General features: G+C 44.3%; 1 protein-coding gene and 1 pseudogene across 1 annotated transcript in view; one reads left to right on the top strand and one right to left on the bottom strand.

Annotated features, from left to right (window-relative positions):
• B4GALNT3 (beta-1,4-N-acetyl-galactosaminyltransferase 3) overlaps positions 1 to 14,550 on the top strand; it is a 91,873-nt gene that overhangs the window by 14,811 nt on the left and 62,512 nt on the right. The gene's annotated exons all lie outside the window — the stretch shown is intronic.
• Positions 13,833 to 14,256, bottom strand: LOC119248150 (60S ribosomal protein L22-like; annotated as a pseudogene).

A 14,550-nucleotide genomic window follows, 5' to 3' on the forward strand; every position in this document is an offset into this window, starting at 1 on the left:
GCAGAGGAACAAAGTGGAGAACAGGGTCAGTGCCTACTTTCTGAATGAGACTTCTCCTTCCTACTCCCTCTCATTGTCCTCAAAACAATGTCTTCCTTTACCTCCCCAAAAGGAATAGTCAACCTCCGACTCAGTTTTCTGCTGGGAGTATCTGGCCGAAGGCTGTGTCTGAGCCTGGGGACAAGTAACAGTGGTTGTTTTTCAGCATTAAAAACTTGGGTCCCAAACAGCCTGGGGAGAGAGGATGTCTTATTGACAGTCCAGTTAGAATTAACCTCTGCTTCCCCTTCCCTCATAGCACTTTTTTTGGTACCTCCATTAGTGCACTTATCAAAGTCTGCCTTGCATCAGAGTTATTTATGTCTGTGTTTCTCTTCCCCCATGAGATTGTGAATTTCTAGAGTGCTGGACCTGGGCGTTTTCCCCCTTTATCTCCCCAGTGCAGAGATGTTTAACCTTTTGTGGCTCACATACGTGTGTAAGAATCTGATGAAGTTTCCTGGTAAACTCAGTGGACTATATACAGATGTTGAGATTCGGTAATGCACACCTGAAACTTATATAATGTCATAATACAATGTTACTTTGCTTTAATAGAAAGCAAATGAACTAAAACAACAACAGCTACATCCCTGGTGATACAAGGGGTTAAGTGTCAGCACTATGAAGCTGTCCGCAGCCACTGCAGCATGAGTTCAATCCCCGGCCAGGGAGGTGACCCACATGGCTCAGCAGACCTCTCCTGTCTCGCCCGCTGCTCCCCTCAGCAGTGTACTTCGGTCAGTCTGCCTGTTCTGTTCCCCACTCTGTCTCTGGTGAATCCTCTCACCCCCCACACCTCTGACCTGTACCCCAGCTCTTGTATGCATAAATAAATAAATCTTTAAAAAAAATAAATAGACTATAAAAAAGGAAGAATCTGGTGAAGAAACGGTGGGCTCTTTCCCATAAAACTTGCCTACTCTCTCATATATTTTGCATGTCAGTTTGGGAAGGTCAGATCCTGACACCTATCCATGGGTCCCCTAGTTAAGAACGCTGCCTGAGTACTTTGCATGATACCTGGTACAGGTAAATTCTCAGAGTTTGATTTGGGGACTTCCTCCCTGTTAATTCTCTCTAGTCGTAGGGGGTAAATGTTAGTCAGGTACAAAAGAGAGCCAGGAAGCTGCTCCGTTGCTAGGAGACGCAGAAGTGAGTGTATATGCTCTGTGTGTAATCATCGAGAGAGCAATAGTTTCACCATCATCGCTTCCTGCCCCAGGAAAACCAGCATCGAGGTCCCCCCCACCCCTTGGGCTGATCTTCTCTTCGACTCTTGAATGTTGTTTTCCGGTCTCATGATATCCCTTCTGCCAGTGATTCAAAACTGCCCGTTCTTTCCATCTCATTTCTTGCAAGCCTTCCTCCGTTTCTTCAGTACCTGCTGACTTCACCTGTTTTGAACTTCTGTTGCCCCTGCTGTTTTCTGAAACTCACGGTTGATATTCTGTTTATCGTTTAAATGTTTTCTTTTATTGCTACTTGAGGTAGGTTGGTCTTGTGTACTCGAGAGAGAAGACTCCAAAGATGACTTTAGAGTATCTGGCCATGGCAATTTGGTCCACCTTCCCCGCAAGCATTGCAGTGTGCTTGGAAATGGCAGGTGGTTAACTTAGAATTGAGGGGGCACACGTTTAACCCATGTGACACAGCCATCCTTTCTGCCTTAATGTCTGAGGTTGATGCTCTGTCCTCTAGGCCATGTGCCAGTGTCTATACTTTTTCTTTTCTTCCTTTTTTTTTTTAAAAAAAAGTATTTATTTATACATACAAGAGCTGGGGTACAGGCCAGAGTTATGGGGACTGAGAGGATTCACCAGAGTCAGAGTGGGGAACAGAACAGGCAGACTGACTGAAATACACTGCTGAGGGGAGCAGTGGGCGAGACAGGAGAGGTCTATGTGCCATGTGGGTAGCTCCCTGGCCGGGGATCGAACTTGTGCTACAGTGGCTGCGGCAAGCTTCATTGGTTGCGTCTTAATCCCTTGCGCCACCAGGGAGGCTCTTTTCCTTTCTTCTTCATAGCGAGGAGTCAAGAGTCAGTCTCTGAAGTCAGACCTGCCTTTGAACGCTTAGCTCCAAAACTTACTTAGTTGTGCCTCAGCAGCAGATTACTCTCTCAGTATGCCCCAGTTCCTTATCTGTAAAATGGGGATATTAAGGGACCTGCCCGTTTTTGACCATCTTGGGCTTCTGAGGGCTCTGAGTGCGGCCCTGATGCCAGATGGGAGACGGCAGCCACCTCTGTAGGCGGCGCCAGGGAAGAAAGGAAAGATCAGGCATTACCAATTTATTTGAGTTGCTTCTTAAAGGGTCATCTATTTGCTCAACGCCCTGGTTTTATCAATGAAAACTTTAAGAGCATGAGAATGTTAAGCTTTGTCCACAGCAGTGCTGGACTCAGAATTCTCGAGCCCCGGGCAGTGCTCTACACACACACCTCACCCTCACCGTCCTGCCATTGCTCTTTCCTTTCTGGCTTGCTGAGAATGTTTCCTTTTAATATCTGACTGTCACGAGGCTGACAGGGTACTAAGTAAGCATGCATCTAACCCTTTCTCAAGTCTGTGATCTTTCTTGCCAGTGAGCTAACAAGTTATTGCCACGCAGCTGGAGGTGGATCATGTTTCCCAACTCAGTTGCTGTTGGGGAAGATCTGTGGGTTTTCCTGAAATTCTCGAGACACCTGCGTTGATACTGGTGGTTGAGAGTAACCTGCAGGAGTTGCTTATTGATGTTGAATCTCATATTGCCAGGGGCAGGACAAGGCTTGACGTTCCTCAAACATCAGTTCTCTTTGATCTGCTCACTCTCATCCCCAGAACAGAGCCCATTCTACTAAAGAAGTGAAGGACTTTTTTTTTTTTTTTTTTTTTTTGGTGGGGAGAGTTGGTTTAAACAAATTAATTTCCTCACAATTCCAGAAACTCTCCGTCCAAGATCAAGGTGTTGGCAGTTTGGTTTCTTCGGAGACCTCTCTCTTTGCCTTGTGGATAGACTGTGTGACTCCCTCTGTGTCTAGAGATTCTTTAAAAAAATAAAGGGCAAGTGGAATTATGATTCCTGTCTCACCTCCGTGAGTTGAGCCAGGATGGGGACTAGGAATAGATGAAGTTGATATTAACTCAAAAGAGTCATGGAACATGTCAATCATTCAGTTTGGAAGAAAAGTACGTATTTTACTAAAAGGTAGAAGAGTCATATGATCTGAAGAGAAACCGGAGTCAGAGAAAAGTACATATTTTATTTATTATTATTTTTTAAAGATTTATTTATTTACGCATACAAGAGGTAGGGTATAGGCAGGAGGTATTTGTGTGTGTGTGTGTGTGTGTGTGTAGGAGGTGAGCGGATTCATCAGAGACAGTGTGGGGAGCAGAACAGGTGGACTGATGAAATACACTGCTGAGGGGAGCAGCGGGGAGACAGGAGAGGTCTGCTGCACCATGTGGGTAGTTCTCTGGCTGGGGATCGAACTCATGCTATAGTGGCTGCTGATAGCTTCATAGTGCTGAGGCTTAACCCCTTGTGCCACCAGGGAAGCTCCCCAAAAGTAAATTTTTTTTAAAAAAGTTGTCTTCTCCTTTATTCTTGTCTCTATAGGAAGATTAAAAACTGATATGAGGGCTGATCTTTTCATAGTCCTAAATCTAGTTAGCAAGTGGAAGCCCATTACTGGCAGTTCTGTGTGGGGATAAAAGATGAAAAGGGTAACAAATGGGAGAAAAATTGCAGAGGTAGCAACAGTGGGTTCAGAATGTGTTTAGAAGACTATAGAGGTGTTAAAAAATGACACCTAAGCTCCACTTAACATATTGAATAAGAATTCAAATTTTCTCTGATGTATGAAAATTGGAGGGGAAATTTACATAAGGAACATTTTATGATAACGAAACTTTTATATTATCAGGAAATACCAGCTGTTTTTAGGGAAATAGACACTGAAGCAAGAACTATTAAATTGGAAGTTGATAGTTATCACTTTGAGAAAAGGAAATGGGCATAATCTGCATAAAGTACTTGTTGATTAAAAAAAATTCGGGGGCCTCCCTGGTGGCGCAAGGGGTTAAGACGCAACCTGTGAAGCTATCTGCAGCCACTGCAACACGAGTTCGAGCCTCAGCCAGGGAGCTACCCACATGGCGCAGCAGACCTGTTCTGACTTGCCCGCTGCTCCCCTCAGTAGTGTATCTCAGTAGATCCACCTGTTCTGTTCCTCACTCTGTCTCTGGTGAATCCTCTCACCCCCCCATACCTCTGGTCTGTACCCCAATTCTTGTATGCATAAATAAATAAGTCTTAAAAAATAATTCGGGACATTAATTTCTGGAAAATGGAAATAAGCGGTAATATTTTTAAGGAAACCATTATGAAATATTTTGAGTGCCCCACAGAGATCTAAGGTAGTTTTCTGTTAGCAAAATAAATAAATATCGTACATAACTTGGTTTGCTCAAAATGACTACACTTGGTATATGTGGAAATTAGAAGGTCTGAGGGGCGGAAGCTAAAAACAACCCTAAGTTTTATCTTCTAAACTGAAAAAAATATATCCTCAAGAGTTACTTTTCTATATTTTTCTGATCCTTTATATCTCGGAGAAGGTTTGGAAAGTTCCAGGAAAGCGACTACTCCCCAGCTGGCAGGGTTTTTATGAACCAATCATGTGAGGGACGAGTGGAAGGCAGGCAAGAACGTGTTCGCACGTGGAACCTTTTTTCCCAGGAATGCCGAGACACTCAGGCTGCAATGTCGGGTGGAGAAGTTGCTGCTTCTCATTCCCCTGAAGGAAGGTTGGTCCTTTCTACCTGCCCAGGAAGGAAGTCAACCAGGAAGGTTACTCCAAATGCTGCAGCTTATGGAAGTATTTGGAGCAACCAGGGTGGGGAATAACACCCACCCAGCATGGTGAATCCTGGAGTTCACTGAGAAGACAAAAGACACAACCTGCCACCTCCTATAGATAGAAACACTAAGGCCAGAGGGGGCTGGTACAGACAAACCTGTTTAGACAAACCCACTGCAGTATTGGAAGGCTGGTTTCAGGGTTCTGTGGTGAGCACTAGGTAAGGGTTAAGGCCATAGAGTCTGTAGTCTAGAATCTCAGAGAGTAACTGGGTACTTGCTGAGGATATTTTCTTTCAATGGCTGTGACTTTGACCTGTCCTGCCCAAAGCCCTCCCCAAGGCCATTTTCTCGAACTACCACAGCTGGGGTAGAGAAGCCAGGACTTGGAATCAGGTCATGAGCAGTAAGGAATCCCTGGAGTGATGAATCCCAAGGCCTAGCCTATGAGGATAACAAAATGAACAGTTGAGGAAATATGGAGGCAGGGATCATATTTTCTAGGGAGACTTGATAATGAAAAAGATGAACAAGCGTCAAGTATAGACGAAAGGACTAAAAGGATGTGATCAGAAAAGATACCAGTATGGGTCTGGCCAGTGAGTAGGGAGAGTCTCCAGTGAATTATAAAATCAATTGAGATTTGTTTAGCAGAAGGAAGAAAGTAGAAACCACATTATAGAATCATGAAGTATTTGGGCTAGAAGAGAACTTAGAGGTCTTTCTCCTTCGCAGCACACGGGTAGGAAGTCAGAGTTCTGGGGTATTGTCTTGGTTCTTTGTGAACTGGTGCTATGACTTGAGCAAGTCAGCTCTGCCCTCCAGGCCTCAGTTTTCTTATTTGTAAGTGGAGAAGACTTGACTACTTGGTCCTGAAGGTCCCCTCTCACTCTGACATTATTTCCAAAGAAAGTGATATTAGCATCACTGAGGATTCTGAGTTTGAAGTGGTTAGAAGAAGAGTGGAGAAAGGAGACTCAGCGAATGTGCCTGGGTTCAAATCCTGAGCATCACTCATGACCTGTGGCACTTTGCTGTCTCAGTCCATTGGGCTGGGAGTTGGGCCCTGGGCCCCTGCTTTTATTCTGAGATACCCTTCTCCTCTTTACCTCTTTTTTCTTTTTTAAGAGTAGATTTTTTTTTTTAAGATTTATTTATTTATACAAGCACCGGGGTACAAGCCAGAGGCGTGGGAGGGTGAGAGAATTCACCAGAACCAGAGCAGGGAGCAGAACAGGCAGAAGAACCGAAACACACTGCTGAGGGGAGCAGCAGGTAAGACAGGAGAGGTCTGCCGCGCAATGTGGGTAGCTCCCTGGCCAGCCAGGAATCAAACTGGGGGGAATTGAGCCGGCACTGCAGAGGCTGCGCGCCACTGGGGAGGCCCCTCCTCTCTACCTCTTAAACTCTCTTCTATCGCGCTCACCTGGGAATAGAGATAGGTCCCATAGTGGGGGTGGCGAGGGAGGGGTTGAAGTTGAATGAACTCTGGGTAATGGTCCTTAAGGAGACCATCTCTGGGAAGGCTTCAACTGGGAAGGCTCAGTGACTCTGGGGGACATTTCAAAGGCCCTGTTGACCCAGGGCATCTTTCTCAAAGCTCCCCCCGACCCTCACCATCCCCACCCCACTTCTCCTGTGCACTTGTGAGCTACAAACCAGTTCTCACCTCAGAGCCTCACCCCCCTTCCATGCCTCCTGGGAAGCCATTCCATAAACAGTGCTGTGTGCTTGGCCCAGGGGTGGGAGGGACGCCTGCCCAGGGATTGGCCATGGCGTTGGCCGCTTATTTTGGCAGCTGCAGACACAGGCTTCCTAACCAGACCATCAGAAGCTGAGGGAGCTGGAGGTGGGGGGTCAGTGAGTCACAGGCTGGGGCTCTGCCTCAGGGAGGAAGCTCTCCCTGGAGGTGCCTCTCCAGGCAGCTGACTTCCCCTCCTATAGGAGGGGGCTGGTACTTCTGGATTCTTTGTCACAGGCTTACTTGCTTCAATCACCTAATTTGTGAGCATCTCTATGATGTTCTGGATCAATGGAAATAATGATACTGCCCTCACAAGGCTGTGGTGGTGAGGTGAAAAGCTGACACGTCTTCAACTCTCAAAGTTCGTTTTCCATTCCTTGGTGTTCCTTGACTTATGACTAGGACAGCGTGTACCTGAGAGGTGCAGACCCAGTGGAAAAGCAGAAGCAAAGCAAAAGCTCGTTCCACACATGCAGATGCTCTTGCTTTCCATGTTTTCCCCATTTCCAGCCTGAAGTGGACCATATGGGAGAGTGGGGCTTTGCTCTCTGCTCTCTCCCCCAGCCCCTTGTTGTCCTGAGGTCGACTGGCTCCCAGTCATTACCTCACCGCAGGGCCCTGTCTGCCAGAGTGAGTGGTGGAACTGCCTGGGTGGAGAACTGAAGCTAATTTTAGACCTGGAGACTCCCTGCCAACAGCTGTGGCTGGGCCCCGGCAACTGGGCTGGGTTGCCTGTGGGGAGTTCTGTCTCCTTGCCTGGAGCCCTGGATACAACCGTCCAGGTCTGCATTTCAGGGGCATGTTCCTGCCACTGCCTCAGTTGCAGGGAAAGCCTGGGACAAGGGTTTCTCTGCATAGAGGGGGATATGTTGATGCCATCACTTTCTTCAAGGCTTCCTTTCTTCTTACATTAAGATACACCTAGCGGGGTGGAGAGCAGGGCAGAGACACACCTAGCTTCCATCTCTTTCGGCGGGGTTGGGGGGGTGTCCGTAGGTCAGAAACTACTGATATGGAACCTATAGAATGGGCTGGTGGACTCTGAAAGGGGTGACTGGGGCCACAGGGAGAAAAGTATCCCCACACTGTCCTGGATTTACAGTAGTCCCCCTTTAACCATGGTTTTGCCTTCCACCGTTTCGCTTCCTCCTGACTAATGTATACTATATTTTGAGAGAGACCATAGTCACATAACTTTTTATGGTATGAATAGTTAGAGCGGTTGAGCGCTGGGTTGCGAAGTACCGTCCCACATGGCGCGCAGACCCTGCCGCCCGCTGCTCCCCTCAACTTCGGTTTCTGGCTAATTCTCTCGCCCTCCTGCGCTTCTGACTAGTTATTCTCTATTTATAGTATTAGTTATTATTAATATCTTACTGCACCTAATTTATCAATCAGACTTAATCATAAGTATATATGGAGAGGAAAAAAGGTTATATTTAGGGTTCAACTCTATCCATGGTTTCAAGATCCATTATATCCCTAAATTAGAGGAGACTTCTGTGTAGGCTAAATCCAGTCTCCAGCTTAGCACTAATTTAGTGCTTCTCAACCTTCCTCCTATTGACAGATGCAGAAAATAATGTGAAAAGATAATATTTGTATCAAATATGGGGGATTAAGAGATAAGGATATTCATGGTTGGATGCAGTCAGCCTAAGGTTCTGATGCCCCAGGAACTCAAGGGGGAGGGTAGCAGACCTATTGTGGACTGTGGGAAGCTCTGGTATCCTCCAGAGGTTGTTGTAGTCTCTATGATTGACAAGTCTCAGCCCCAGGAAACATGTCTTAGATTAATCATAGACTTATTCTGGAAGGGAGTCAGAGAATATGGGACCTACCCTGTTGTCTTACAGATGAGAAAACAGAGGCCCCGGGAAATTTGCCCATGGTTAAACTACTAAGAAGGTGAAAATCCAGTTCTGGTTCTAGTTCTGCTAGCACGTTTATCCAACATTTAGTGAATGCCTGTTAAGCTCAACATTTGGGATGTACAAAGATGAAAAGTAATTGCTGGGAAACATCCATTTTGGGTAAGAAGAAAATCAAGGAAACAGTTCAGGGAAAGTGGTTATTTCTGGGGAGAAAGATGGGGTTGATTGGAGAGAGACACAAAGGGCTGCAGAGAAATTAATACTATTTCTTAAACAGAGTGATATATACTTAGGTGTTTGTCTTTCAATCATTCATCTCTATTCCTTTATATGTATGATATAATTTTTTTAATAGGGACTTTTAAAACATTAGAAGTTTACAAACTAAAGGAAAATGGCCAGAGGCATTATGTAAGGAGCAGAAGGACAAGTAAATCAGTTATTACACCACAGGGCGATAAGTGTCATGGAAGAGATCTATAATAATAACACGCTATAACAAGGGCTATAATAATAGTAGCCCTTTACACATGATCCCAGTTAATCATCGCAGTAGCCCTGTGAGGAGGAGAAACTTTATGTTGTTTCTATTTTATTGGTGAGAAAAATGAATTTCAGAGAAGTTACCTTGTTCAAGATTTCATGGTGAATAATCTTTGCATTCAAAGTTGAGAGTTCACAGCCATTATGCTATGTCGGTGAGTGACAAGTGAGTTGACTTGCATGGTGAGTTGGCCTATGGGAATTGTTGAGGGGATAAAAAGTAGGGTGGAAGTTACATAACATCTCCAAATTTCTATTTCCCAGTCTCTAAAAATGGAAGTAATCTTTTTTTTTAAATTGCACAAATGTACAATGTCACTTGTGAATTTATTTTTATTTATTTATTTATTTTTAAAGATTTATTTTTATTTATTTATACAAGCACTGGGTACAGTCAGAAGTGCAGGAAGGTGAGAGAATTCACCAGAGCCAGAGTGGGGAGCAGAGCAGGCAGACTGAAGTACACTGCTGGGGGGAGCAGCGGGCGGCAGGAGAGGTCTGCGCGCCATGTGGGACCCTCCTCCGGTGGCCGGGGAGCAGCCGGGGATCGAACCGGCACTGCAGAGGCTGCGGGCAGCTTCACAACCCAGCGCTCAACCGCTGTGCCACCGGGGAGGCCCCAAAATGGAAGTAATCTTAATTGCTGCTCCTCCTTATGCAAATATTTTGAATATGAAAGCACTCAGTGTAAAAACTGACATTTATTGAGAACGAAGCTGAGTCAGCTACTTTGTAGGTATTACTTCTAATCTCTTCTTGACTCCATCAAGAGCACATAATTCCTATTTTGCAGGTCAGTCTGCTTCCTTGCTCCCATCATCCCTCCATTAATGAATCTCTCTTCTCACTCCCTTACTAGGGTGACAATCATTCTGGAGCTGAGATGCTAGAGATAAAAGCACCTGTCCTTACCCTACCTCCAGTGCACATGATGCCATTCTTTTGGCACATGCCAGTCTCCGTGGTTATCTCTGGAGGCCATCACCCTCAGCTGAGAAGGTGGTGGCTTTGAACTCCTTGGTGTATCCCAGTGGCTCTCAGTCTGGATTTATGCCAGGGGAACTTTAAGAACTATATCAAACCCACTTCAAGAAAATCACTTCATTTTCTAGTTGATTCTAATGGATATCCAAGGTAGAGAACCTTAGGTCTATACTTTCTCTCCAGATGGGATGAACAAGGGAAGAAAAGGTGATGAAGAGATAAGGGAGGTAAGAGAGTACAGTAAACCCTTAAAGTCATTAATAGGTTCTTGGAAACCATAACTTTAAGTGAATATATAATTGAAGCTGGTCCTTGAATAACATCATTTCATTCAACATCAGCCAGAATTAATTTTTTCTATCAATGTTGTAATGAAATAACATTTAAAAAACAACATCATTTGAAGACATGCTATACACAATTAAGCAATGACCACAATGTCCCTGGTCCCAGGCTGGTCTGGGATTAGGCCAGAGGAGATTTAGAAATGGAAGGAAGGAGATAGTCAGATGGAATGGAAAGGGGAGGAAATGAAAAAAATGCTTGGTGGAGGATGCTGAATTCCCCCCTCTAATGACCCCATACTTTTTCATTGGTGCTTGTTCTGTGAGTTCAGTTCTACCCAATAAACATTTTATCTGTGATAAATGTGAGCTTCAGGAGATACAAAGAAGTATGACCTCCTCCCAGTTGGTATTACAAGAGCTATGGTGTTCTTGCACAGGCAGAAGTATACATCAGAAATAATGCATTCCCTCGATGTCCTTCCCAGCAGAGACCCTCCTGCCTCTGGGTACACTTGTTTAGAGTCTGTACTGTAAGGGCAGACACCATGTCTGTTTTGTGTCTTAGTCACAACTCGAATGCCCAGAACTTGCATTATGCCTGCTTTGAAGAAAGCATTCAACTGATACCGTTTTTTTGTTCAGGTGAATTTGATGGTTGAAACAATTAGGAGCAAGGTGAGCTTTAAGGGTACCTGGAGCATGATCATGTGCTCAAGTGCCTGGTAAAATGTGTTAGAGTAAGAGAAATACAATGTAGTGAGGGGAGGAAGGTTTTTGTGGTAGAGATAGGATTTGAACTGAGCATTTAAAAAAAAAATTATATATGCATAGAACTGGGGTGCAGGCTAAAGGTGCAGGGGGACAGTGGGGAGTGAAAGGATTCCCCAGGAACAGAATGGGGAGCAGAACAGGTGGATTTACTGAAATATAGCAGGTGAGACAGGACAGGTCTGCTAGCCATATGTGGGTAAATTCCCTAGCTGGGAATCGAACTCAGGCTACAGTGGTGATAACATGATAGCGCTGAGACTTAACTCTTACGGCATCAGGGAGGCCCCACAAATTTGAACTGAACTTAATGATCAATGAGAACAATGAGAACTTAGATGGAGATGAGGTGGGATAAAAAAATTTGTAATGAATATGTTAAGAGGCTCTAATACAAAAGCTGATGGGTAATGTTAAACAGAGATGGAAATTCTAAAAAATTATAGAAATTAAAAAATACTGTAAGAAAAATGAAGAGGGCCTTTAGTGGGGTCATTATAGACTGTATAAGCCAAGGAAAGAATCTTTGAACTTGAAAATATGAAAATTAGAATCTTCCAAAACTAAAAAGAAAAGAAAAAAGGCTGAAAAAATAGAATAGAATATGTAAAAACTGTGGGACAGCTACAAAAGAATAAAAGAATATTATGAATTCTGTGCCTACAAATTGAATAACCTAGGTGAAACCAATTCCTTAGGTGATACAATCTGAAAAAAAGTTCAAAAGAAGACATAGATGATCTGAATAGGCCTATCTGTATTTAAAAAAAATTAAGTCAAGAATTAATAATCTCTCAAAACAGAAAGCTTCTGGCCTATATGGGTTCACGGGTAAGTACTACTAAACACGTAAGGAACTGTACCAGTTCCCAGCAGTCTGTTTCAGGGCATGGAAGCAGAGAGAATACTGCAAACTCATTCTGTGAAGCCAGTTTTACCCTGACTTTATAAGACAAGTATATTGTAAGTAGAGAAAACTATAGACCATTGTCTCTCATGAACATAGATGCAAAAATCCTCAACAAAGCATTAGCAATTCAAATCCTTTAAGATATAAAAATAATTTTACACACCTAGTAGAATTTCAAAAATCAATTCATGTAATCCATCTTATCCCTAGGCTAAAGAAGAAAAATCACAAGATCATATGAATACGTACAGAAAAAGCATTTGACAAAATTCAAAATCTATTTGTGATAAAAACTCTTTGAAAATTAGGCATGGAGGTGAACTTCCTCAACTCGATGAAGAGCATCTACAAAATCCCTAGAAGCTAACGTTATACTTAATGGTGAGAAACTTGAAGATGCCAAAGTTGAAGGCTTGATATTGAAAAGGCTGCATTTATAACTTTATCTTCTTGGATATCCATCCAAGTCCATCCCAAAGGAGACTCCTTCTAGCACGCTCTATAGCTGAGGTGGCACTCACTGATGGCGTCACCTGGATAGCAGACTTGGGAAATCCCATGAAAAGTGGCAAGTTGGTCAGTCTAGGGTCATGGCAATGAAGCTTTGGCATGGAGAGAAGACACAAAATCCAGTGGGGGTATTGTGGGTCAGAACCCAGATACTCCAACTATGTAGGGGAACAGGATGCCTTTAGGGTGCTGGGAAGACTTCTAGGGACTGATGGTCCCCCCTTGGATAGACTTGGACTTATATAGTCCCTCCTTGGAAAGCTTGATCTGGGGGTGGGGGGTAACATTATGGTCATTCTGACCTTTGTACATTTAGCTCAGGGTGGGTGTGAAATCTCCCAAGATTTGAATGTTGGCTCAAATCTCCCTAAAGCACCATGAACAACAGGGAGTTTGCAGCTCCTAACTTGAGACTGATCTCTAGTGAATGAGCAGTTTTAGATGTAACTCTTTAAAATGTTGTCATGTGCCTGTCAAGCTGAATAAAGTCTCTGAGAGCAAGTGATGAGCAGACTGATGGAGGGAGGCAAATCAAAGATTTTAATCACTTAAATTCTAATGACTTGGTTCCTACCATGTATTTCTAGGTCAATCGAGTTCTTGTAGAAAAGCTCCAGTGGCTGGTGGAGGGGCCAGAATAACAGAGCTGGGCTGATGGTGGGTGGAAGGAGTCTGGGATTAGGAACAAGGGCGTTCACCTGGGACACTGAGCCATTCCTTCCACTTATGCTGAAATACCGATTGGGAAGTAAATAGCTGCTGCCCTGAATCCCCCAGTTGCTCCATCCCTGCAGCCACCAGACCGCCACACAGTCTAGCACCAGAGGGGCAGTACTGGCCATTAGTGGTTCTCCAGGACTCTGCTCCACTCCCAGCGCTGGCATCTGTTCTCAGTGGTCAGTGCCAGGGCTTCAAGTCAAGTATTTTGAACTCACCCCTGGGGAAACCAGAGTTCCAATCCTGTCTCCACTTATTACTTAAATGAGTATCCCTTGATAAATTATTTAATCTTTTTCAGCTTCTTTTTTTATTTTTCAGCTTGTTTTTCAAAGTGGGGGTGCAACCGCCACTATTCCTCTGTTTGTAGGATTTGTGCAGTGTAACTGCGATCAGGCTATTATTATTTTCCATTCCTCTCCTTTCTTCCTATCTTCCCTTGGATGTCCATCCAAGTCCCTCCCTAAAGAGACTCCTTCTAGCACGCTCTATAGCTAAGGTGACCCTCACCAATGGTGTCACTTGGATAGCAGACTTGGGAAATCCCATGGTAAGTGGCAAGTTGGTCAGCCTAGGGACATGGCAATGAAGCCTCCTTTCCTTCCTTCTCATCCCAAGAACTCATAGAAAATATTCCAGAGAATTGACCTTTGTTCTCCATCTTCCTCCTCTTTTTCATCCTGGTTAATCTGGAAGTGACTTAATTTATAAGTCTCTTTGCTGTTAACAACTAGGTGCAACCAACCACATAGATTGTTCTTCAAATATTTCTTTGGTGAGATATTTCAAATAACTTTTGGAGAAAGGCACCCCAAGTTACAGTGACCTTGCTCTTGCAGGGTCACAGCCCCCCCACCCCCCCAGGTTCCCAGCTTTCCCATTCACTTTGATTCTCTCCTGAAGAAACTGCTCAGAATCGGCATCATCCACGAGTCCATCTTCTGCAGGGTGGGTGCAACAGTCAAGGGTGAACTTCAGAAACTGCTTCTTTTCTTTGCTTCTCTTTACCACAAGGTTTTTCACGGGTGCCATGGTAGCAGTGGAGGCAGAAAGCAGTGTCCTTTCTTATCTTTTTTTAATACAAAATCTTGGGGAAGTGGCAATCAGAGCAGTGACCTGGTTGGGGGTTGTACAATGATGTGATGATGTGACTCATTGGTCCCGAAATGATTACTAACAAATCACCTAGACAGGTTGTTAAATATAAATCCCTCAAGAAAATCTAATCCAGTAGGCCTTGGTGGGGTCTGGGAATCATTTTTACAAGGTCCCTTAGATGATCCTGATCGACTGGTCAGTGCCAGTGTCATCTGCATCTGCCTCTTC

This window comes from Talpa occidentalis, unplaced genomic scaffold (assembly GCF_014898055.3).
Source record: "Talpa occidentalis isolate TD23 unplaced genomic scaffold, MPIMG_talOcc4v2.1 talOcc4.16, whole genome shotgun sequence".
Lineage (NCBI taxonomy): Eukaryota > Metazoa > Chordata > Mammalia > Eulipotyphla > Talpidae > Talpa > Talpa occidentalis.